At 39.0% G+C, this 25,119-nt stretch overlaps 1 protein-coding gene and 1 long non-coding RNA gene across 5 annotated transcripts in view; one reads left to right on the top strand and one right to left on the bottom strand.

Annotated features, from left to right (window-relative positions):
* Nucleotides 1-1,519: 1,519 nt before the first annotated feature.
* On the bottom strand, nt 1,520-7,215 carry LOC118166058. Its single transcript, XR_004750330.1, has 3 exons — nt 6,886-7,215; nt 6,685-6,733; nt 1,520-1,686 (listed from the first exon to the last, which is right to left on the bottom strand). It is a non-coding gene; the product is annotated as an uncharacterized LOC118166058 (long non-coding RNA).
* A 17,361-nt stretch (nt 7,216-24,576) lies between these two features.
* Nucleotides 24,577-25,119, top strand: part of TMEM164 (transmembrane protein 164) — a 110,376-nt gene continuing 109,833 nt past the window's right edge. Inside the window, exon 1 of one of the 4 annotated variants that reach the window (XM_035323707.1) lies at nt 24,577-24,714. The gene's annotated coding sequence lies outside the window, so the exon portion shown is untranslated. The other 3 variants (XM_035323708.1, XM_035323709.1, XM_035323706.1) reach the window with 3 other exon arrangements.

Genomic DNA, 25,119 nt, shown 5'->3' with positions numbered 1-25,119 from the left:
GGAGATTAGTGACGATGTATCCTGCCAGTGGATCAGGAAGCGTGTTCTGTGTGGGAGCCACCCAGAGCCCCAGAATGGCCACACTGGGTCAGAACAAGGACCGGCCGGTACGGTCTGCTCCTTCCAGCAGGGGCTGGCACCCTGGGGAAGAAAATGAAGTCTGCAGCTTAGTGATTTTTAGCTAAAAGTAGCATATTCCTGCCCTTGACAGACAAATTTGTGGAAGAAAAATCCAGTTGCTTACAGCCCAATATAATTCCACAGTTTTCATGCTCTGCGAAAATTGTTCCTTTATGTTTTGAGCTTTCTGTCTGGTATTTCCATTTGATATCCCTTGACTTCTGTGCTAATTATCCATGAATTACTGCTGTCTCATAACTGTCTCCATGTCACTCCTTGTTCTGTAGGTCTGTGCCACAGATTCCGTGCACTACTACCTCATTCATCTCTCTTCTAGGCTGACAAGTCTAGTGTTCTCCAGGTGCAGTGTCCCGGGACTCCAAAGAAATTTAAGCTGGGGCTCCCATCCCTCTACCTCACACTGCTTATTCTTGCTCCCACGTCAGTTTCAGGTGCTGTGTGTTGTGTGGTAGCTGCAACTCTTCCCTCACACCCTCCTAAAAGGAGACCTCAGCGAGTCATGGGACCTCCTCGTCAACCTTCTCTCAGCCCTGGACAAGGCAGTCCTGAGTGCCATACGAAGGCCAGTGGGTCAGTCAGGTTCAGTGCATGGTCTTGTGTGCTCAGCAAAATGTCCTTCCCTTCAATCATTTCTGAGCCTCGGGTCATCACACTCCCTCCTCATTTTTTTTTTACCCCCCAGTTGTCCCATTAAACAGGAGGTATGCTCTCCACTTTCCTTTTCCTCTAGCCTTTTTCCATGCCTGCAAGGCCTGACAGATTTGTTAGGGCTGGGCTAGCAGCTGTCCCTAAAAGAATAAGACAAAAGCCCTTCATACTCACAGAGATACTTGCCTGGCCCTGCAGTGAGCTGGTTCCTGAGCTGAACCAGATGGGACCTACCCTGCACCCTTGCAGGCAGAGGCAAGAGGTTACGACCGTCCCCAGCAGCTGCAGGGCAGATCAGCCAAAACATCCACAGCCCCACAACCCCGTTACCTCTGCAGAGCCCCTCTGAATCTCTGATAATCTGTTTTGCTTTCTGGGGTCTCTTTCACAGTTCTGTTTTCTTTCCAAGATGGGAGAAGTGGGAACTGTACATTTTAGATGGTCTAGGCTTTACCATTATACAAAAATAATTTTAAAAACTAAAAATTATTACTATCATGTTCAATACCAATGGTTTCCTGTTTAGTAAAACAAATGAATTGCCAAGAAATGCCATCATCTGAAGTAGTGCATACATCTGGTTGCATTTTCACCTCTCAGAACTACTTTTTGTAATTTTAAATCACTTTTTCCTATTTTCATTAAGACCTACTTTAAAAAAAGAGAGAGAGAAAAAAAACTTTAATTAAACAAAAGTAATAGGCACAATTGATAACTTCTGCACGCAGTTAAAATATTGATTTTTTAATGTATGCTAAATATATGACATCTCTTTAAGTCATAGTATCTTTTGTCAAGTAAAAAGGCAGTTGAAAGGAGCCCAGTCTGTAAGATGATACTAAGTGCCCAGCAAGAACTAGGCACTCTGGCATTCATTTGTTTCAGAAGGATGAGCTTCTAAGTCAGTTTGATATTTTCAGCAAAGTCAGAAAAAAACAAAATGGTTAATTACAGAAAAAAAAATATGGTTAAATACAGAAAAAGATAACCTGTCAGCTTACAGTTATGATAATGAGTCCTAAATTAAGCTTGCCAAAGACAAGGTGTACAAGTGAAGAGCCAAAAGCGCCTTGTTCTGGGCAGGTTCTAGAAACAGCACCACGGGCAGCCTTTCCTGTAGCTGCAGGCATGCCAATGCCTGACTGAGGTATGGAGGATTTACTGATGTAGCTGTTGGTCTTCTATTTGTCATAAGAAATAGTTACATTTAAATGCATTCTTTGAAAACTTGGCTATATCATCTTTTGAAAACAAATCAGAAATAGATTTATTTGCTCTCTATAAATAAACAGTAAGTTAGGGTCAACTGGCAATACACTGAGGGTAAGTGGAATATGTCCTAAGGCTTCCAGAAAGGTAGCTAAGAAAAGCAAACCTGTTGTCAGGAGGTTTACATTTATTACAAAAGGGCTGAAACTCCTCTGCAAATATTTCAGGAGTCCATGACAAAAAATAGTAACTGCTGCAATGCAACAGTATGTCACACTGTCTTTACGAACAAATCTGAATGAAAGGGATCTCTGTCTCCCATCGCAACTGCTTTGTATCTTTCCAGTAACTAAAAAACAACGATGATTTCAGTGGAGTGTTATCAGTGTAACAGAACTTCCCAGATGGTGGAATTGTTCTGTACCACCCCTAATTTTCATCTTTATCACAGAGGTCAAAAAGAAGCAAGAGAAAGGTATGCCGAGTAGAGACTAAGGCCAATCTAAAAGATCTCTGTTTTTCACCTATGATGAGATGAAACCTCTGAAATAGTCAATAGTTTCTCACCTCATTCCTGGCTTCAGCAAGGGAATTGCATAATTTTAGCTCTTTTAATCTAAGTAGTAAATCAATATTTGAAGGCTCGTGGGTTGTTTATTTATGTTAGGAGCAGTGACTGGTGAAATCGAGTACTTCTGTGATGCAATTCTGTTTTTACACAGTGTACAGTTAGGATCAAAACAGCAGAAAACTAACTTTGCAAATAAGCTTCCTTTGCCTTTTTTTTTTTTTTTAAGCAAACACTCTCCTAAGAAAGTTGTCTCAGTTTTTCCTTAGGCTGGTAAAGGCTTAATGTGTTCTTTTTTTTTCTTTTTAATTGTTTCTGCTACTTCTCAATTAACTTAGGCGCATGGTTAAAAGAAAAAAAAGAAAAAAAAAAAAAAAAAGGATGAATCAATGAATCATGCTAGACCTCCACATTATCTCCTCTCATCAGGAATAACATACATTTGTTCCCTCTAAATCTTTTGAAACTGACTCAGGTTATAAAAGAGAACACAACACAAATAACATAGCAGTCAGTCATACAAATCTGGTGATAAAAAGGATTGTTGATCCTCCAAAGAAGTACATTTCAAGGAGAAATTTCAAGCAAAGGAGAACTGAAAGATGGCTAGATGGCTTTTTAAATAAAGGGTGGTGTTTAAAGAGACCTACTTCTGAAGCTATGAATCGCTTCATTCTTTGACACTTTTTGTTCAAGCTAGTTCAATTCCCTTCTTACTATTATATTATACATGAAACCAGATTGGAAAATTATCTGCAACTCTGTTTATAACAGTAGCCATAAAATAACCAATTTGAATATAAAAGAGGGAATAATTCCTTATTACATCTAGTATCTATAGCCACCACACTGCATGCTTTTGGGGAAGGAGGAGAGGGGAAGTCAAGACAAAGTTTGATAGTTCTTTTTTAGTCTCCTGAACTAAAAAACTTTAATGATTTTTGTTGCCCTGAGCTGTACAAAGCTGGCTTCTCATTCTTGGGTCATTATGTAGACTTGCAAGCATCGAACATATAATTACATTACATAATTGCATCTTTGTTTTTAAGCCATACTCCATGCATGAAACAGAAACGTGCACCCGCTTGCAGACATAACATTTGTATTCTGTAAAAATGTCGCTCTCATTACTTGCTCAGATCCATGTGGAGTTTAGAAGTAGTTTCTTTTCCAGGGTAGTGGCTGGCAGTAATTTTCTGCCTTTTAGGCAGCAGGAGAGGCAATCTGTTGTAGTATTACCAAGATATCTGCTATGCTCCGTAAGACCCAAGTATCTGCAGCATTTCAGAGTGCAATATACTGTTCATTAGTTGTGACCTATCAATATGTGCTGTCCAGTATGCTTCAAGATACCATACCTATGGTAGCATACATTGTCACACTTTTGGGCTTGAATATTGATTTTTCTGTCCAAGCGGGCACCTAGTTGTTTAATGATCATGGATCAAATCAGCACTTCATCTACTGTACTGTTGAGATCAGTAGGCTTGCACACTAGATAAAGTCAAAGGAGAATGCAGTTGCAACGTTGTCTTAATGTACAGCTTATGGCAAAACTGAAAAACCCCATCAGAAGCACAGCTTCAGAGTACTAAACCCCAAACATGATACTGTATGTTCATGGAATTGTATATTCTTCCTGACATGAAGAATATTCATTTTAAGACAGGAAAGCAGTACTGACAGGGATATTTCTGTTCTATACCAAAATAAATCTAAGGAATGATCTGGCACTCTGGATTTAATTAAGTTGGTGCAAAAATTGACATGCTTATTAGTAGAACATACACAACTGTACAATCAGCAGATCGCTGTACAAAACAAAATACTAAAAATGATTTTATGGACTTCAGAGAGAACTTTGAACAGTCATTGCAAGGACTTTGAGTAGTTCCCACATGATGAAATATGTTCAGTACTTCCTAGAGATGGTCAAAAGAAAGTAAATAGAAGTCTCTAAAAATGGATCTTGTGAAAAAAATCAAAAAACATTTCAGTCTAAGGAGCACAACCATAGTTAGCAACAGCAACAACAGGCCAGGCTTACTACAAAGAGCCCATTAGATTAGGACAGATTATGGCTAAAAATATGGCTAAAATATTGCCTTATCCAGTCTACTCCACACTCTTTTCATTACAAACATCCGAGTCTTACAATTTCCTTTAAGGGAATCATAATATTTTAAACACTATGGTGCCCTAATTCAGTATGACACTGTTTGGGGTGTTTGTTAGAGCGAAGACTTAAATTCAGTGAGGACCTTGACCTCAACAGGTCTTCTGTTTACGTATGCCATGGCAGAAATTTGTCTTGACAGAAACAACAAGGCCAACCTCTCAATCAATACCCTTTTCCACATCCTATTTCTTTTAATTATTTAGAACCTAGACAGTAAAAAAAAAGAACTACCCATTCACCTTAACTGTGTTCCAACTTGTCATCTGAGCTCAGTTTTTATAAAAATGTGACGCAATTAAAAAAAAATAACGCAAGTTCTAATCGCGTATATCTGCAGGCTGGCTGCCACTTCACAGACATTTCAGAGGAATATGTAACAGGCAAGTACAAACAAAATCCTCTGTTGTGCCCCATACAAAGTGTTCTTACAGGAACAGTTGCATGTGCATATATTCCCCAGAATTTGTAATGTGAGAAGTAATGTTGTAAGACACGACTGACTCAACTTATTGCTTATATATTTTTAGTCATTCCTTTTTTTTTTTTTTTTTTTCGGGGGGGGGGGCGGGGGTTACGGGGGGGAAATACACATCAGCAGATATTCACGAAGGTCAGATATAATCTTCTGTCCAAAATATGCTTTGGTGCATGAAGAAATACTTATTTTAGAACAACTGGCTTCCTATGTAACAGTTGAACTATTACACACAGATTAAATGGTATTCTTCAGTTTATCAGTGTTTAATTTCTTAAATAATAATTAAAAACAAAACAAAACAAAACAAAACAAAACAAACAAACAAACAAAACACAACATAAATCTACTTATAGTCTTTAGCACCGGCAGACTGTGAACTATTTATTCATCATATCTAAGAGAAATTTCTGGAAACTACTGATAAATTTGCAATCTTTCTGCAAGTCTTACACTTTTCTTGTTGTTGCTGTTGTGAACTCCCTTATGTGATTTTTTTAATCAAACTATAAATAACACTTGAAACATCTGTTTGTGTAATTATATATCCTTATAAGAATCAGTACAAACTGATCCTGCTTTCCGCAGACATCCTTCCTTTTCTGTTTCAGAGATTGTTGTGCCCAGAGGGTAAAATTACAGAGTCACAACACAAAACTCACAGCCCAAGGGCATTAGTATTATATATGCTGTAAAACAACTGGGCAGCCTTGCAATCTTAAACTATTCTACAGATCCTGTCTAAATTACAAGTTGTCAGTCTGCCCTGACATGCTCCAGCAGTTCTGCTTCAGCTTGTTCCTAAACTCGTAAGGGAGCCTTTGCAAGGCAGCCTTGCAGCTTCCATCCTTTCTGTCATAGTTTACAAGATGAAGTATGTAAAAGAATCTCACTTACCTAGCTGGTCAAAATGTCAGGATTTTGCTGGAATGTAAATTGCAATTTTTTCATTTTGTCTTTGTAACAAAATGTTCAGCCGTATCTTGCCTTTTCTAGCGCATCCTCCTTCTTTGCAGGTTTATTGATCCCTGCATTGTTGAACCCATCAGTCCAAAAGAATCATTGCCACAGCCATGTGCCATTGCACATATTACACTATTACAATGTAATAAATGTTTTGTTGTGTTTTTTCTTGGTCACCTTTTGCAAACCCTTTAGAAGACACCCACAAAACATGCCCCACATACACTTTTATCGCTTCCCATCCACATATGTCTCTACAGGCTCTCACTTACATGGAGAAAGAGGCTAGAGTAATAAATTCCTATATTCTTAGTAGAACTTTTCAGTCAAATAGTCAACATTTCCTTTGCATAGTAGCTTCTAAGTTGATCTGTTGCCATTCATAAACATTTGTGAAACACAAAATATCTATCAGTGAAAAAAACACCAGTGACATAAAAGAAGAAAAGTAAACTGAGCAAACCTTAACAGTGTCTTTCGAGAAGATAATTGAATTCTTACCTTCAAAAGTACTTCCCATGAGATCAAGAATATGGTTCAGCATTCAGATCTGTAAAGATAAAGCATTTTTAATGAACTTTAATCCACCATCCCTTACCCTTAGTGCAGTGGTAAAGTTAACAAAATTGTGACTGTTTTAAAGTCATGCATTTGGGATGCTATCTTCCCTTTCACTGTTAAAACAAAGAGAATTCTACTTACATAACAGTATGTCAAACCATAGCTGCTACCAGGTTGTGAATATTGTTCCTTGGGTCTACAAAAAACATAATATTTGAGAGTATTAATGGAATATGCTTAATTTATACAATAATGACAACGTTTGCATTTTTGTCAGTAGTACTATCACAATTTGATTCCTGGAATCAATTATTTAATTTATTCACATGACGCTATAAATACAAAACATTTGCAGAAATAATTGTTATTCTTTTTGTAGTAACAGAACAAGTAAATGCTTGTGAATAAAACCTGGCTGTGAATATCTGCAGGAACTGGAGCTGGGGTGGGGAATGGCTGCATTCTGAGCTGTTCTCTGCTTCTGCTGGTCTTACAGTCCGAATTCAGAACTGCCTGAAAGTAGACACCACCATGTTATCTGTAATGGAACCGGGTTCCAAAGGGCAGCTCCTGTATCAGAATTACACCCAGCTGACAAGTACCACGGTAACGGTTTCTTTTTTGTTCAGATGAATAGGATCACTTACAGGCCTATTTTCTAACTGGACAATGCTAGTTGTGAAGGATGATGCTGGGGGAGTTTCAGCTTTAGCCCACGTTGCCTAGATAACTTCATTAATATACAATAGAAGCATCTTCAGATAAAAGACTTGTAGCAGTTTGAGGAAATTAAAAGGTAGTGCCAAAATAGCCAGGGTAACAAAAGATACATTATATTCCCTAGACAAGCAGCCTGAGCAATTCCATCTCTTACCAAATTTTAAAGCATTATTTTCATTACTTCTTCCAACTTTATCACTGGGCCTAACAAGAGAAGAGCTTCACAAACTTTGCCTTGCTTATCTCCCGCTCAAGGCCACAAACAGCACTATTGCGATTTTTTCTTTAAGCATGATCGATCAGCATTTACAGGAGAAAAGTCAGGAGCACCAGCACCAGCCTAAACTGGGCAAGGGCACAGCAGTGGCAGCACTTTTCTCTCTTCAGAGTTTAAGCATCCACTAATTCTGGTGCATGGCTTGTTCAGCAGGCTCTGAAAAGCTCAGGCATGGGGTATGTGGTACACTTGTTCTCAGGATTTAGAGGGTTGTGTAAATCTGTGCGATACACTTCTAATACATTTTTTCACACCTGGTTTATGTATGTTATCGTAAGCTCTGAAATCCCAGAGTAGTGGCTACCTGTCATGTGCAGTGTGTTCATTCCTTCTCACGGAGGAAATTTCTCTTATTACAAGGTCAATTCTATAATTTGGAGACTCACAAAGCACATAACAGAACATCATTCCCCATTTTTATCTCTGCTGTCTATCAAAGATAGTTTTATACCTGAATGTTCTCCATTATAGTCATCTACTCCAACTTTTTCTCTGTGAATCCAGCCTGCAATCTGCTCCTATTGCAGTTAACTGCCGGCTTCCAGTACTGGCACAGGGCATGTGTTTTGTGTCCAGGCTTCACAAAGCACACCTGTCAGGCTGGCTGCCTGGGAGGAGGAGGCAGAATGTCCCCCAGCCATCCCACCAGCCTCGCAGCTAGGGCACAAACAGTTGCAATGCTGATTTTAAATGTTGCAGAAGTGTTAGAACACTGTAAGCAGACAGCTTATCAAGGCAATTAACCAGGAAAGACCAGGGTTCAGCAGCCACCTCCAGACCAGGTCTTTTCCTGTGCAGGACAAAAGATCTTGTATTGCCCAGTGACAGAAGAAGCAACTTGCTTATACTGACACAATTGCAGCATCTGCTTTTTCTTCCTTCTTTTGTAAATTAACTCTAGAAAAAGCAAGCATTAGCTAGATATCATGGGTAAAAGGGAAGGCAAAAGGGAAGTCTAGCGATATCTTTGTAGATTAGAAACCTTCAAATATAAATAAAGGAACAGAAGAGTTGTAGGTTCCCATCCCATGAAAGCACCACTGGAAACCAAGCCTCCAGCCATACTCTGCAGCACATCCACACTCTGACAGAACTTGCAATGGGACTCCTATCAGTGAGCAGAGGTGAACGTCAATTCACTAGAGACTACTTTCGGGGATTTTGATGGGAAAGGATTTAGAAGACAATACCTGGAGGATCTGTAAGACAGATACAGTTTTTAAGTAGTATCTCTGTACGTTTGATAGACTTTGCAAACTGCCCAACTTTATCTTCTTGTAATGTGAAACAATCTGTATTCCTCTGGAATTTTGCCTTCATGTTTGACTTCCTTGACTCGGGAAGAGGAGTGCTTAAATATCATCAGGCTGAGTATTGTGTCAAAATAAACCAACAAATACAATGAGATTAATTGGATTGCCAAAATCCTCTCATCTTATTTTAATTCTAATACTTTGAAAGGTAAATTTGAAATATTTTTGATGACTGGAAGTGGAGGGACATTTCTGACATGACTGAACATTACAGGACTGCAATAGCTATCCAATTTTCAATTAATTAGAGCTCTGATTTTGCATTTTGATTTCTCTCGATTCAATTGTAGTTAAGTGCCATTCCAGTTCCAGTTTGAATGCTACTAGTACACACTGTGCTGCTGAGTTTTACTCTTCTCTGAGTATTTCCATTCAATCCATCCTCAGGTAGTACTGCTGGCAGCCAAGCATTTACCTATGTCTTAACAGTTGTGTCTGTAACATTCTGTATCTCCAAGTACCATTTTAAATTGACATGCTTCTTAGCGTTAGCCAATGAAGTACAGAGAATGCAGAAATACTGCAACATCTCTGACTTTTATACCACATTTAGGAAGTCTGAAAGTTCAGCTTGAGCATTTGACACAACGCTGTTGAAGGGCAGAAAATTCACAGAATCACAGAATAGTTTAGGTTGGAAGAGACCTCCAATATCATCAAGTCCAACCTCTGACCTAACGCTAACAAATCTTCCACTAAACCATATCCCTAAGCTCTACATCTAAACGTCTTTTAAAGACCTCCAGGGATGGTGACTCAACCACTTCCCTGGGCAGCCCATTCCAGTGACTAACAAACCGTTCAGTAAAGAAGGTCTTCCTAATAGCCAACCTAAAACAGCTACATCCTTATTCGATGTTATGCTGACGGTCGCTTCCTTTCTCAGAAATGGCTGACCACAGCAGAGAAAGTCTATAGACTGATACACTGCCATGCGGAATTAACAATCAGTCCTATGAACAACAGGTCTAACAAAGCTTACCTTTGTTTAGTTTTGTTTGTCTTTGAAGTAGATTTGAATCCATAGCTCTTTTTCTTCCATGGAATCCTTGCTTGATAAGGATTCACCTCTTATTGCTGCCTTTCCCCCTGCTAGGGATATAAAAAAGAAGAGAATTCTTAGGGATAATTGATTTTCACAAAACTCTTAGGAATTGTGTTATATATAATTGCATACCTTTAGCCATATGAATTTTAGCAAGTGGGTTATAACTTACTAACAAAGGGTCATAAACAGTATATTCACATAAAACATCATCAAATGAAACTTATCTGGCAGCTCTGTATAAGATATTACTGATAGTAATGTATTATATAGAGAGAATATTATATACATACTTACTACTCTCTCAATGTTTTGTTCTTATTTTTTGCTACATGAGACCTGTCATGCATATACACATTAACTAACGAATCACTTCAGATGATATTACCTCATCAGATTTTAAATGTATTTATCGAGTAGGCATCATTAGGATTTAGTCTCTCTTTGAAGTTAAACATGACAGCTTGTCAGGTATTGGCATACTTTGAAAAGGAGATGGGCATGCCTTTTTGCTCGTAGGGCTTGTAGAGCTTTTACAGAGAAGTCCTAGGTCAGATCTAGTTATCTTGTGAAGGAAGCTTTGCCAGTGCCTCTGGTGGGAATTTCAGATGAGCCAAAAGTAAAGTAGTGGTCTTGTTCAAATTCACTCACAAAACAAGATTCAAAATCAATGCTAATGTTTCTTCATTTATCTCCTAGCAATCACTTCAGATGTTGAATATTTTTATACTCCTCTCCAATACGCTACAACAGCACTTCAAAGGCATATGGTACTTGCAGTACAGGGGAAGCACAACATATAAATGACACTGTCATTTCTAAACATCTGTTTTTACTTCTGTGACTCATTTAATAGAAAACCTTTTACTATAACTCCATTTACTTTTGAGACTTCTATTTTTCTCTTTTTATATGTGTATGTGTGTAAAAACAGTGAATGATATCACTGTGCAGTTCCTGTTACCTTGCCTCCCGTTTACAAAACTTAGGACCTTTCAGAATTCACCTTATAAGCAGATAAAAATTAAATGTGAGGGGGATATCACACAAAGCAAAGAAACAGGAATGGGTATTTTCACAAAACAAGGCTCACTGAGAAATGGATTGGACACTTAATGAGCTTCCATTACTTCAGCAGCACAGGGCTCTGGCATTACTAAGAGGCCGGTAACGTAGGTGACTGAAATATTATCAAGTATTATCAAATTCATCTCCAGTATGATCCCACTGACTTCTGTTGTGCTACACTGGGGACAAATCTAGCCCACGTGATATAGAAAGTGTTTGCAAGAACGTTCAGAAAAAAAATGGTAGAGGATTTGAGGTAAATAGGAGGCCTAAACAGTTTTAAACCAACCAGTCAAGACTTTACATTAGGCTAATTATAACAACTTAATGGCAATTCCTCTTAATACTGGATTAAAAAGTTTAAAACAAGCAAACCATATTCAGTACCACAGGAGGTCTACAGTAATACTAAGTAAGCCTAATAATCTCATAAGTCTCCTGAGTGTTAGGTGATACTTTAGCCAGATACTGAAATGTGTGATTCAGGCAAATGTATAACTAAGTAAATAAATGGTTTTAGCACAGCAAGATTAAAATGTCTGCCCTAAATACCCCAAACCAAATGCCATCAGGTTTTAACTAATGATCAAAGTATTGCCAGAAGGATTCCCGTTTCTTTTCCCTACAGGCTAGGTAAGGAAATTGAAAAAGGACAAACCATATGTATCTTCAATGTCATCATTACATTTTTTAGGCATACCTGGAGACAGAATGGGTACAATAGTTAGAGCTGATGAGCAGACTGAGAATTCTGGCCCAAGATATTTCAAAGCAGACCACCTCATTCACAAATATGATCTGAACTATGTCCCCTGCACTCTCCCCAGCACACAACCCACTGAAGGATCAGAGAAGAGATGCACATGGGAATTAAATATCAGAATCTGATTTTAAAATCCTGGGTTCTACAAGGTTTAGACTACTGCACTCTGCTCCTTACAGCTTAGCCAGAATATTTCAGATTATTCAGGCCATTCAACATCCAAAAACCTAAAAAGTGAAAAAGCAACATCGTCTCTCTAGGAACTGAGTATGATCACTCTGTGGTTGCTGGCAGGATCCCGCTGCAAGCTACCTGCACCTTGCACCCTGTGCAAGCTGCTGGACAATGTCAGGAAGCTAGGTGAGCTTTGTTTTCTTGAAATTTCTTTTCTTGTATGTGTACCGAGGAGCATGTGTTTGGATTCCAAACCCCAGAGCAAATATAGTAACAAATTCCATGGAATTGAAGCTGGTACGATTATCAGCACTTTGCTTCATCATTCCCCCTTCCCAAGGATGGCAAGCAAGGGCTAACTAGCTGGGGAAAAAAAGTCCATAGTAGAGCTCATTTACATATTTCTAAATATGTTGTGAAAACCTTCTCCTTCTGCTAACATATAGACAGGGGTCTGCGTAGCAGTACTCTGCTTGTACCGCATATATAAAACATACCCTTGCAGCCAGCTCTACCCCAAATTGCCAGGGAGTTATGCTGCTTGTGTCTCCAGTGAGCTTCTCAGAAAGCACTCGTTGTACTAGAGCAGTGACACAGGTCATCTCTATTTCTTTATTAAAAATCATCTGCTTCAAAGATGATTTGTTTAATAGCTGTAACCAACACTAGACTGGTGACTGAGTTTTCTCAGAGGGGCAAACTAGGCTGAAGTCAAGCAGGACCTGTGCTGCCACCTGCTGTGCTATTTTTTATTCCCAATAAATAAATAAATAAATAAATACAAGTAATTTGTCAACAAAAGACGATATTGCAGAATGCAGATGCTAATGTATAACACAATTTATCTCATTAAAAAAAAAAAATCCGCTATAGAGAGAAGTTAGCCATGCACAGGAATGGACAAAGCCTTAGAAAAATGTGCACAGGTGTGTTTAGTGCTGTGCACTTAACGTGTTTTCATATAAAATCAGATCGGTGCCTCAGCTGAGAAGGTTGCACACATCTATTCTGTGACATTACCTTATGTGTGTGCTGTCTGCATGTTTACAACCTGGTGTAATTCAATCTCTACACAATAAATAGCCTCAAAATACCGACTACTGGTGACATTTAAACAGTGTTTTAGAAAGTACGCAGATGAATACTTAAAGCAGTTTGGTCATTGGTTGTCCTGTGCTCTCTACAACCATAGATCTCCTAGATCTCCTCACAAAGTGAGTTTCCTAGCTCAAGGTGAATTCTCCTCTAGGCTTTTATAGACCTCTTTTACAGAATAATGAACATTTCTGCAAGTGTGCACATAATAAGAAAATTTAGAAAGTTAACCTCAAGCACCGTTCTTAACAAGCCCTATGCTAAACAACACACAGCACTTACAGATGCAGTGCCATGAAGTACAGAGCATATACTGCTCCCTTCTTGAACTAGTTCCCCACTTCCCTCCAGAGATAATGTAAATATAGCACTGTATAGCATGGAGTCTGTTTTTAGAAACTTCTTCCAATGAAGGTTTCAGAAGCTCAAACAGGACTACATATTTGTATATGAATATATTAACTCTAGAATCTCCTTAGGCTAAGTTAAGCCAGGTTTTTACTGACAGGCAAGTGAGATTTAACGCAGAAAATTTAATGAGCAAGTAGTTTAAAACTGCAACACACATACATTCACTTTTAACAGTTATTACATGAAACAACTTGTCTTGGAAATAGATAAGAACACATTTAAGAAATGCAGGAAGAAACTGTTTATGTTCTGACCCCAAAACTGAGGTCCATAAAATATTTTGTGTTAATGTTATTTTAAAAATTATAGTTCTTATGACATATTTTGGAACTTTCTTTTGAAAAAAAAAAAAAAAAGAAAAAGAAAAAGAAAGAAAGAAATGGAACTATTGGGAAAAAGAAAAAAAAAATAAAATAAAAAAAGGAAAACATTCAGATTATGGCAGTTAAATAAATGAGAACTGACATGTTAATCCATATGACTATTGGTAGCCACCTGTGTTATCACTGTAATTTTCTTCCTTGAACTAGATGTCTTCCTTGAATTTCTGACTGGGGTACAATAAAAAGGTTCAAGAGGACAACCTGTCACAAATACTCTGTTTCATGATGTGAACTCAAGCTTCTATACACTCTGCTACATCACCTCCTATTAACATGCTCTGACTTCACACAAGCTCATGAGAATAATGGGAACTTTTATTTTCTTGTTCTTTTGATAAAATAAAACTAAAAATATTACCGATTAAAGAAAAATAAGAACATGAGAAACAGGGACCGAGCAATTTCTACTTTAGGTTTCTGATACGTGACTTGATTTGAACAGATAAAAATAACAAGTCCTTAGAAATCCCACATAGCAACAGCTGTTATCTAGCAAGGTTCGGACTGAAATGTGTTGATCTTTATCCTTTATCACTGTGGCTGATTTAAGACAGCACAATTTTTTGCTTCATATTTTAATGGGAGCAGGAGCAGACCAGTCAGATATCAAAATCATCCAACCAAAAGAAATTAAAGAATTCTGGGTAACATTGGGATCTCAGCACAGAAATCAGTGCAGGTAGGATGTTACTCTGTTGTTAGAATTATTTCAGCAGAATGCTTTGAACTTGACCTTGCACCATTCAAATGAATTGTTCATCTCTGCCAGGTTTCTGATGTATTACGAAATAGTTATCAGAATACAGGCAATGACTTTAACAGTACCAATTACACAGGCGTCAATTATGCTGTACTTGCTTCCATATAATTTCACCTCCCTGCCAAGCAGTAGCAGAGAGTATTCTGTATTCACAAGATACCAGTGAAAATACCTCCACAGGTAAAGTTATACACATTCCAACTACATGTTAAATGTATCTTGTTTCCTTTATTTAATTTTCAAATGCCTCAGAGTGGCATTGCCCAAATAGGAGAGAGCACGCACTAGTATTAGGATGAAGGTTTAAAATAATCTTTTAATGTGAAAACTGTACCTTATTCTGTTTGTGTGACCCCACATCTAGGCTTGTTGTTTATTGTGCTGACATTTGTACTCTTTGGAATTTATAAACATCATGAAATGGATCTGAAAACATTAATTATAAGAATGTTTTCAAGCTGGGATATAAATATTTTGGTTACTTCTTTTCTCCTTTATTGGTTTTCAGTTACATGCTTCCAGAGGTCTGCCCACTGCTTTGGAGCTATGCAACCACAGTGCAGTTTCTGCTAGTCCCTTTCCTTCTGTTACTGTTAAAGAATGCTTTGTTTTAAGAAAACCGTTTGGGTGCCTCTTACCACCATCAGTCAGAATTTCTAAATGGAAAAATCAGTTGCTGAGTCCAATACAAGGTACTGGGTAAGATGCCTGTAGTGAGTACTGCAGCCTTGAGCCCTGTCCTGGCAGGAAAAGATTGTGTCAAGGCTGAGAATATGGAAAAACCCTTCCCAGCAATCAACCAGGGGAGAAAACAAAAAGCAGCTAGCTCTGAAGCATAATGCATACCCTCTGTCATGCTGTTAAAATGCACAGGGACACATGAACTCAGAGCCTTAATAAATTTAGAGAGCCCAGTGGTAAATCTTTGTAAGACCTGTAGAACAGACTAATGAAACTAAAAGGGGCTGAGCTATACAGAAGTCACAGCACAACTGGCCTGAAAAAGAAAAACCATTTCACTGCTGTTGCATCTTAAAACTGTTAGCACGCATCCTTTGACGCAGTAAGAATCAAGGAGCCACTGACCAGAGGATCTGTCTGAATGCTGAGGTGGGGATATAAGCAGAGAGATTAAATTTGCACAAGAGATATATTTTCTTATTTCCTTTAAACATTTTGCATATGTCAGCTCTTCCTCAGAAATGCAATCCTTACACGTTTCAAGAAAACAAAAGTCAGGTTATTTATCACTAATTTCAGTCCAGTGACTGCTGCAAATTAGATGGTTCCTTTCCACCCCATCTCATCAGAGAACTGCTAAACCTATTTCTAGCTTTTTCCTCTAACAGGAAAGCACACAATACTTTTCTTTCCTTTCTTCCTTCCCACAAACTTTGAAAATTTTGTCTAGCATTTGTTCTATCAATATACAAAGTAAAAAATGCTTGATATATCTAGGCCTCTCCAAGTTCCCAGTGACCAAATGCCCCTTCATCAGTGGATTTTATTTTTTGATTGCTGCCTTTTGCAGAATCAGATGTATTCTTGGTATTTAAAGTCAAATTCCCTTACAGAAGAGTATCACGCATCATGCAGGTGTAATCCTGAATCCCTTTCCACTGGAACTCGTTTCTAGCTTTAGAACCAAACCAGTCCAGTTCTTACTATTTAATTTCCTATGTGTAGAAAAGTGATAATAATATCTTCAAGAGTTAAAACCACAACAATTGTGCTGCTACTGGAAAAGAAAGGCTTTTTGTTTGTTTGTTTGTTTGTTTGTTAATTGTGTTAGTTAATACAGAGCATTATAATGAGAATTTAAGATGATGAACAACCACTAGAGGGCTCATTGTTCCATACAGTGTTTTACCAAAATGGTTGAATAAGCCTATCAATTGCAAAGAACTGAAATGTGATCTGTCTTATAGGAGGTTCCTGTGACTGTATGGAATGCATAAACTTACACAGAAATACAGAAAACTTGCACATAATATACATACAGTATAACCATTTCCCCCTTCAGTAACTTATTAATACAAACTCTAATGAGATGAAATTCTCTAAAATAATAAATAGAGATTTATACACCTGCATCTTCAGTGAATCGACTCTGAAAAACATTGGCAAAGCTGAAAGCTTTCTACACACCTACAAGTGGGGACTATGGCACATTATGCAGAAAAGCCAGGTTTCTTTGTGTGATGTCTGAGGGCCATTGTTTTCAACAGGGTACGAGAAGAACCTTTTGGTATTTCACAGAATCTATTTTTATGGATTCTGTTCAATATAAATGTTAAAGTGTTTGACTGATATCTATGCATGCTAATAAAATATAGGAGGACCTATGGGTCCCAGAACCCGTGTTTGGGTCAGAAACCTTTAAGAAAATGTGTGCTAAGTTCCTGATAGATCACTGTAAAAAGCTGAGATACTCAGCTTTGAACACCTTCTTCCCTAAAACCACAAGACATAAAAATACATAGTGATAACACACTACTATGCCATTATGAGCCTGATCATGTAATATCCCATGTTAGAATGAAATCATACAAATTTCATACAACTTAACTAACCAGAGATAGCATCAGGTAATACTTCTCCTCCTTACCTTTTGTTTTGTTTCTGAAACCAGAATTACCTTTGTTTTACATTATGTTGAAAATAATGGTTCTCTAATTTCGAGTGCCAAATGTTCCTGTGATATTAATAATAGAAACAAAGTAAATAGAAACAAAGTAAATAGAAACAAAGTTAAGGGAAGACACAAGCATTCAGGATCTCTCAGGCTGAGGTTTATAGGCAGTGACAGAGAGTCTTGTAATCAGAAGTTTGATTCACTTTATAAGGCTGAACTCACACTAGAGCTGCAGGTAGAAGAAGTATCAAGTTCTTTTATCTGCAGATGAAAGTCAGGGGTTGCAAACTGATGGAACTTCAACTCTGTTTCACAAGTACTATCTAAAGTTCTCTTCTTTGGCATCACAGTTACTTTTAAACCGCCCTCCCACAATACTTTCAAATTCTAAAAATTCTTATTTTCTGCTAGTCTCTGGCTGGCCAAAGAGACATTCACCGTCACATTGTCATCCCCTCATGCATACATTATGGTTCATTTTGATCATGGATTTATTACTCAAGCACATAACACCCACAGCTTCTCCTGCTTGGCAATTTGAATTATTACAGGAATGACAAAATTAATACAAATAATCAATATCTATTTTCATTTAATAATGTTTTCATTTAAAATAGTCTCTTTCCTTGTCATACTAGAAAAATGCCAGTTACTTGACTGCACAACTTTGGAAATACTCTTTTTTTTCACGCAAACAAACAATCCAAACCAAGTTTTTACCTCATACTTTGATTATACGTTATTTAGCTTTTTGCAGTATGTACTGCCTAAGCTCCTTAGACCCATTCAGGGTGTTTATTTCTACCTTTAAATATGGAAAAAATTCAAATCCTGATGTGCTTACAGATGAACTTTAACCCCATGCCTCATGACAACAGTAGTTTTTTTGTTTCCTCTGTTAATAACTAGTGTGGTCCCATCAGCAGAAAACAATTACAATGTACTTTAGATTGACATTCTTTTAACTGATTTCAGGATATGATATGAGGTCACTCTGGTTACTGAAGTTTTCCTCAGGAGTCTAGTGGCCTGGAAAGTCTCTGTTGCACAGGAGGAATTTGTTTAGTTGACAACTATTGTCAGTGCTTGCAACTGGACTTGTGCTATTCAGGCTGTCTTGGTATGTGATCTATAATTCTGGGACTAATTTTGGGCAAATAATTCTTATTTTAAGAACTGATCTACATTCTGAATGGAACTACAGCTTTACCAATTCTTGTAACACTAATATGCTCATCAAATTCATCACTGATTTGCTTTTCTGATTCTTTTTTTTTTTTTTTTTTTTTTTTTTTTTTTTTTTCCATGAGACATCAGCGTGAGAAATATCTTGTAGGCTACCTGTAGATATTTCAGAGATCACCTTCCATTTGGATATGCTTTGTTGAAAGACTAGCTAAACTTTATTAGGAAGTTTATTGAATTGTTGTGGTTATGAACATGTATCCGTGTGCATTGTGCTAATATTACAATATTTTGACTTGGAAGGCAGCAGTGAGAAAAGTGCTGTTAAGGCTGAGCTTCCAAGAAAAATAGTTTGTGTTGTTCTTTGTGAAATGCCTTTTATTATACTTAGCAATATTATGGTGCTGGGACAGGACGTGAAATAAAGCAAGTGCCTTGAAAACTGAAAAATAGCTTTACAGTACGGGACACAAACATGGAAAGGGGTGAATGGCATTGAGCACTTTAAGGCATAGAATGGTTAGTTAGTGATGTGTGGAAAGATCAGTCTTGTTCTTTCTGTTAGTTCTGAAGATACTTCAGGCTTAAGAAGAATACTAATGACTGGATGGGAATGGTAACTTTCTTAAGAACACTTTTGATATGTTTTATACCAAATTATTTTTTTGTTCATATGCATCTTAACAAACAATATTATTTCTCTAAGCTTCAAATATCTTCAGAGAATTCCTTTTTCCTTTTAACATACAAGCTTACAAAGAAATGGATCACCATTTCTCAGATGCATCCTCAACCTCTACTACAGTTACGGACAGGAGAGCTTGACCTGTTAATTTCAATTAGAGTAATTAAGAGGCAGAACCCTTAACGGTGATTTTCATTGTCTCAGAACAAATCACACACATTAATATTATTTCTTGATTTATGCCTGCTTTTACATCCAACTGTTTTTGTGCCTATTAATACTGCACCTTTTTATGGAAGATGTGGTATGCTTTTCAAGCTTCTATTTCAAATGTTTCAAGTTGACATTTACTGTTTTTCAGTATTGTCTAGCATATGTTCTAGCTAAATCAGCTGGCAGGGAGATGCTACAGCCTTTCATCTTTCTCACAAGAATATTCCTTGAGAGGAAATCATCAATTACACTACAACAAGCCTCTCTTTAAATTCATAAAAAATATATGTGAGCAACTGAATAAACAGAGGGAAGTCAGAATAATGAATGGTAGTATCTCTATGAAACTAGACTTGTAGTAAGGAGAAACAAGGAACAGGAGCAGAAGGAAAAGGAAAATGTTAGAAAACCCATTCTGTACTCTGTGGCTTACCAGACTGAATTTTTCCAGGTAGTTGCTCTGTAGTCACTTCTAGTTGCAAATGTAGTTTACAAAGTGTGAACTGTCAATAATTCAACTTTTAAAAAATTATAATATTTATAAGCATCTCTCTTTAGGGGCAGAATATTTACTCTGGAGCTTAATGACAATATCACTGAGCTCTTGATCATTTCACTTGCTGACACCAGTATGCAAGATTTGCTGGGAGGTATCTTGTTCTTGTGCCCTAATTTTTTTTTCCAAAACTTGAGAATGATCCACCAACAGTTATTCTGAAAATCTGAGAAAGAGAACTCTACTTCTGAATTGATCATGAGCAAGGAGAAATGCATTTATCAAAACTACCAATGAAGGAAATATTCTTGGTTAGATATTTTTTCTAAACTAAACAGTTCTGAAGACTGGAGTTAATATTCTCTTGTCCTGTCACTGAAGTAAAATAGAATTGTTTAAAAATATGAATCAAAACTGATCAGTCTATTTCCCTTGTTCATACTCAATACAGCAAATCAAGTATGTAATCAGCATTTACCAGTCAGTACATCATTATTTGCAGCCCCACTGCTTTTGCAAATGATCATGATTCTGATTACTTTATGAAAAGTGGAAAAAAAAAAAAAAAAAAAGGAGAAGAATTTTCTTCAGACTATAAAATATCCTGAGACATTGTAGATCTCAGCTTGGGATATCACAGCCAAGCTAACAATGAAAAAAATATTGCAAGAAAGAGGAGAGAGGAAGCATGTATGTGTATACACTTCTGAAGGTTTATTCAGAGTAGGGAAGCAATTTTCCTGATTTGGGAAAGAAAAACACTTTAATTTGTGGGTCACAGAGAATGCAGCAAAAAGGCCAGGTGAAAAGTGGAAAGTGGTAGGATGTCACTGGAAAGCCAAAGAGACTCTGGTTTCCATTCTGTATGGAAACAAGCCTTCTGGTTTGCAAGTCTAAGCAGCACAAAGTGGTTGCTTTCTGTGGACATGATTTGAATATATTCATACCCCAAGTCTGCAACTGCTGCACTGTGGCTATTCCCAGTCTCATTCTGAGCACTCAAGGCATACTTCAGACTGCAGTACTGTGCCAAGTACTGTTCTTCAGACAAGAAATGACGGGCTAACAAGGAATCTCAACCCACCTTCCATGATAAGTGTATGAGAAGGGTAAATTTGTCTGTAACGGACTCAGACTCCACTTGCATCTCCAAAGATCATCAGATCAAAGGTCCTGCACATAAGGTTCACATTCTTTTATTGAAAATCCTTGTAAATAAACTGCAGTACTTTAACTGGCACCTCACAACTCTGCAAAACTTGTCCCCATTCCTGTTTCTCCTTCCATTCACATGGCCTCTATACTTCCTATCTTAGGTAGGCAATTTTCATTTCATTCCTAGTACCTGTGCCTGTAAGAGCAGGAATTCACATATGACACAGTTTTTACTATCCAGAGCAAGCACATAAAACAACATAAATGCTAATTTGCAAGCTGAGGGAACAAAGCAAAGCTTTCTCTCCTGTGCACAGTCAGCCTTGCAAGTCTGCATTACTCATGGCTGGCCAAGAAACGCCTAATGAATGTGGGAGAAGAAAAGAGAAAATGGAAGAGGGTAAATCAGAAGTTTTTTGGTGCAGTCCCGACTACCACAGACTTATGATATGAACTTTAACAGGACATAATTGATTTATTCTTCAGGTTTCTTTCATGAAACAGGAATAAAGCCTCTGGGACCAGGCCAGAGCTAAAACGGAACTCCTGGGCAGATGATGTGTGTGCGGTCCCTACACAAGGCTGCTCCGGGTGGTTAAGGACCATGGGTATCCCCGAGGCCCTGGCATTCCTTCTTGGATTGACATTAGATTTCACTGTTTTGATAATTTTAAGAAGTTATGGACAGAAAAACAAATCAACCATTAGATACAAGAACAAGCCTCAGGCTCTTGTGCAAACAGTTTAGTCACAGGAATTTATTGCTTTTAGAGAACCATTTCTATTGACACATGAGATATATATGTTTACAATGGATCTTAGAGAGAGCATAAATTACTTAGTGAAAGGAAGAGAAGAAATGGTTAACAAACAGAAAAGAGCAACGGCTCAGTGCTCTGTCAATACTACTCAATTCTTACAGAATTCAGAGTGCTTTTGAAAGAAGCTGAAACCAAAACAGAGAGTGAAGAGAACACAGAGAGCTGTGTGTAAGCCACCCAACAGATCAGGAACTGAGAACCCACATCTCCTGGATTTGTAGTGGATCACAATCCAACCACGAATTAACAATTCATGTGCTGTTGCTAAAAGTATCAGTCATACCAAGATATTCTTTTTACACCAGCTATGCTCCTTTCTAGTAAGTGGATAATCACAGAAAAACAGGTGACCTCACCCATCACCATAACCCAAAGTAGGATAAAATGGAGAAGGGAGGTGCTCCAGGTTCCAGCTGTTTCTGGGATTAGAGTTGTAATGTTAACCAGTTTCCTCATACAGTCAACCACATCACCCCAGAAGAGCTTATGCTAGCATAAGAAAGTGAGAGGGAAAATGAGTAGCATGGGGAAGGGAAGGGCAGTGGTTCACAGCAGCTGGTTTATATGAATACTACTGAACTATGACACATCTCATTCTTAATGGATTTCTTTGTTGTTGTTGTTTTAAAAAAATGTTTCTGAGTTATCAAGAATATTTTGAAATTGATTTGTCTTCCCCTCAGCTTTGAGTCACCTGCAAAACTTGAGTATGTTCTATTTTCCTTTACCTGCATTGTTAATAAAAATACCAAGCAGAACCTGCCTGAGGACACATGCTGGAAACCCACCAATGTATCTTTCCTTTCAACAATGAACCATTGCTTGCTATCCCGCCAGTTTTGTATAGACCTTTTAATACAGTTCTCCAGGTAATATTTAGCAAGTGCCTTGCTGACTACATATACTAACTGAAAACAAAACTAATGTTTCGGCATATTCAGGTAGAAGTAATCCATACAGGGACAAACTCATCTTGCAAAGATTTTATAAAAAAAATAGCCTTATGCTTGCTATAAAACATAGGCCATTTTGGCCCTGCTGTTAAATTTTCACTTACTCAATTTTGAAAGAGGCTATACCAGTCCCTTGTGGTTTCACTTTCTTGTTCTAATAGGTTCCTCATTAACTCAAAGCTAAGATTAAGATCTAAGCTATTCTGTAAGAGCTTTTTCTAGGATTTTAACACAGTGATACTACTGACCTCATCTAAATTATGGTAAATGAAGTGGGAAATCAATAACTGAATGGATCAGTCCAGAACACTTGTGTATGTTTCATCTAGTTCTTATTTACTATGATTATAATTTGCTTTCTTTCATTATTTTATGTCTTTAGTAGAGTACACATAAAATAAACACATAGAGAATGTATTATGTATTAGATACATACTTATGTTCTTTCCCCCCAAAAATATTGTAACCTTTATTACAGTTTCTGTTCAACAATTGTAGGATACCCACAGAAACAGCTCAGCACTAACATCACTAGTTTGGCAGTTTTTTCTTCCCCTATTTGTAAAATACAGGAATACTGCTTGTAAAGATAAGTACAGAGTATTTTCTCTCCTGGAGCCTACCAACTGGATTGCCTGCTCATGAACAACCTGGCACAGGTCCATCTCCCCAGCCCTGTGCCATAGGACAACCACTGCTGCTACAATTGCAGACAGCTTTGTAACTTGCCTCTGAGTTTCATTCTGTCTGTCACCTTGCAGTGCCTGCGGTCTGTTTCTGGGATTTCTCCTTTCCTGAACTCCTTTTTTTGTAAAGTGAAGAAGGCCTGTAATTAGAATAGCAATACATTGTCAGGTGTTATTAAATTCTGTTCACCAGGAAATGAATCTTATGCAGTCACACTACCAGTCCTTTTCTACCAGTCCTGGGCGCGTGCAAGAGACTTAGATAGGTGACTAAGCAAAAAAAGATGAGAACATGAGCACAGCATAAATCTGTTTTGACAGGCTGGCGGTGACAGGTCCATAGGCGAGCTTTTAGTTTCAAACTGGTCTGAGCTGGTGTGGTAGTCCTGAGCTGCCAGCAGCTCTCAAAACACACAGGGACAGGAGATGCTCTTGCCCTCAGCATATGCGTTGATGGAAAAGCTAGAGAGTGCCCGCAAACAGGAAGGCAGGGTGGCTGCAGGGCACTGTTGGGGCATTCCTTTGGGCTTCTGGGGCCTCTGGTGCTGGTTGGCACTGGGAGGCACTAGGAGGGGTCTTGGAGGCAGAATGAGGGGTCTTGGAGGCATAACAAGGGCTCCTGGAGGAACAAGGAGAGGTCTGGGGGAGCTAAGCTTGTGGGGAGCAGCAGGGAACCAGGACTACTGAGATGGGGAATGGAAAAAAATGCATCTGTAACAGAGCAGCGCTACTGGGTTTTCCTGCTCTCAAACACCACTTCCTTCACTTGCGAATATCGCTTTCACATCACCATGTTCCGATAATGAAATTTTGGCAAGAACTTGGATCATTTGCCTACACGCCAGACAAATCGCAGCCAGTGCAGCAATTCAGGAGTCCCCACAGCACGTATTGATCTGGAACGGCTTCAGAACGCGTGGTGGGGTGGCGGAGCAGCGTAGGCAGCCCTCAGAACAGCCTCGGCAAGCGGTCCTTCCACAGCCCCCGGGCCCACAAAACACAGCAGCAGCGAGGGCTGGCGGCGGGGCCAGGCGGGCTGAGGAGGAGGAGGAGGAGGAGGAGGAGGAGAAGGAGAAGGAGGAAGAGCAGAGGAGCCCACTCGTGCGGCTCGTCCATTTTCGGGGCGCCTCGGGCACGTTGTGTGTGTGTGGGGCGGGGAGGGAGGGGATGCTGCGGCGCTGGGGAGGGCGGCGGCAGGGAGGCTTGCCCCGCCGCCGCTGAGGGGAGCGCTTCCTCCTTCCCGGCCCCGCGCTACGGGGGAGCTGGGCCCGCCTCTTGCGGGCCGAGCTGGGTAACGGAGCCGCCGCCGGGCTCTGAAGCGCCGGGCTGTGAGGTACCGGGTTCTGAGGCACCGGGCCGCCCCCTCAGGGCGCCGAGCGCCGCTGGGCGGGAAGGGCCGCGAGCGGCGGCCGCTGGGGCTGCGGCGCGTGAGGCGAGCGGGCGGGGGGGGGGGGAGGCGGCGGGCACCGGGCGGCGGCCTGAGGAGAGCCGGGGGCCCGCGGCCCCCCCGGGTTTCGCCGCCTCCTGTGAGTGCCAC

This window comes from Oxyura jamaicensis, chromosome 4, assembly GCF_011077185.1.
Source record: "Oxyura jamaicensis isolate SHBP4307 breed ruddy duck chromosome 4, BPBGC_Ojam_1.0, whole genome shotgun sequence".
NCBI classification, from domain to species: Eukaryota; Metazoa; Chordata; class Aves; order Anseriformes; family Anatidae; genus Oxyura; species Oxyura jamaicensis.
This window is presented reverse-complemented; position numbering and strand designations above follow the sequence as displayed.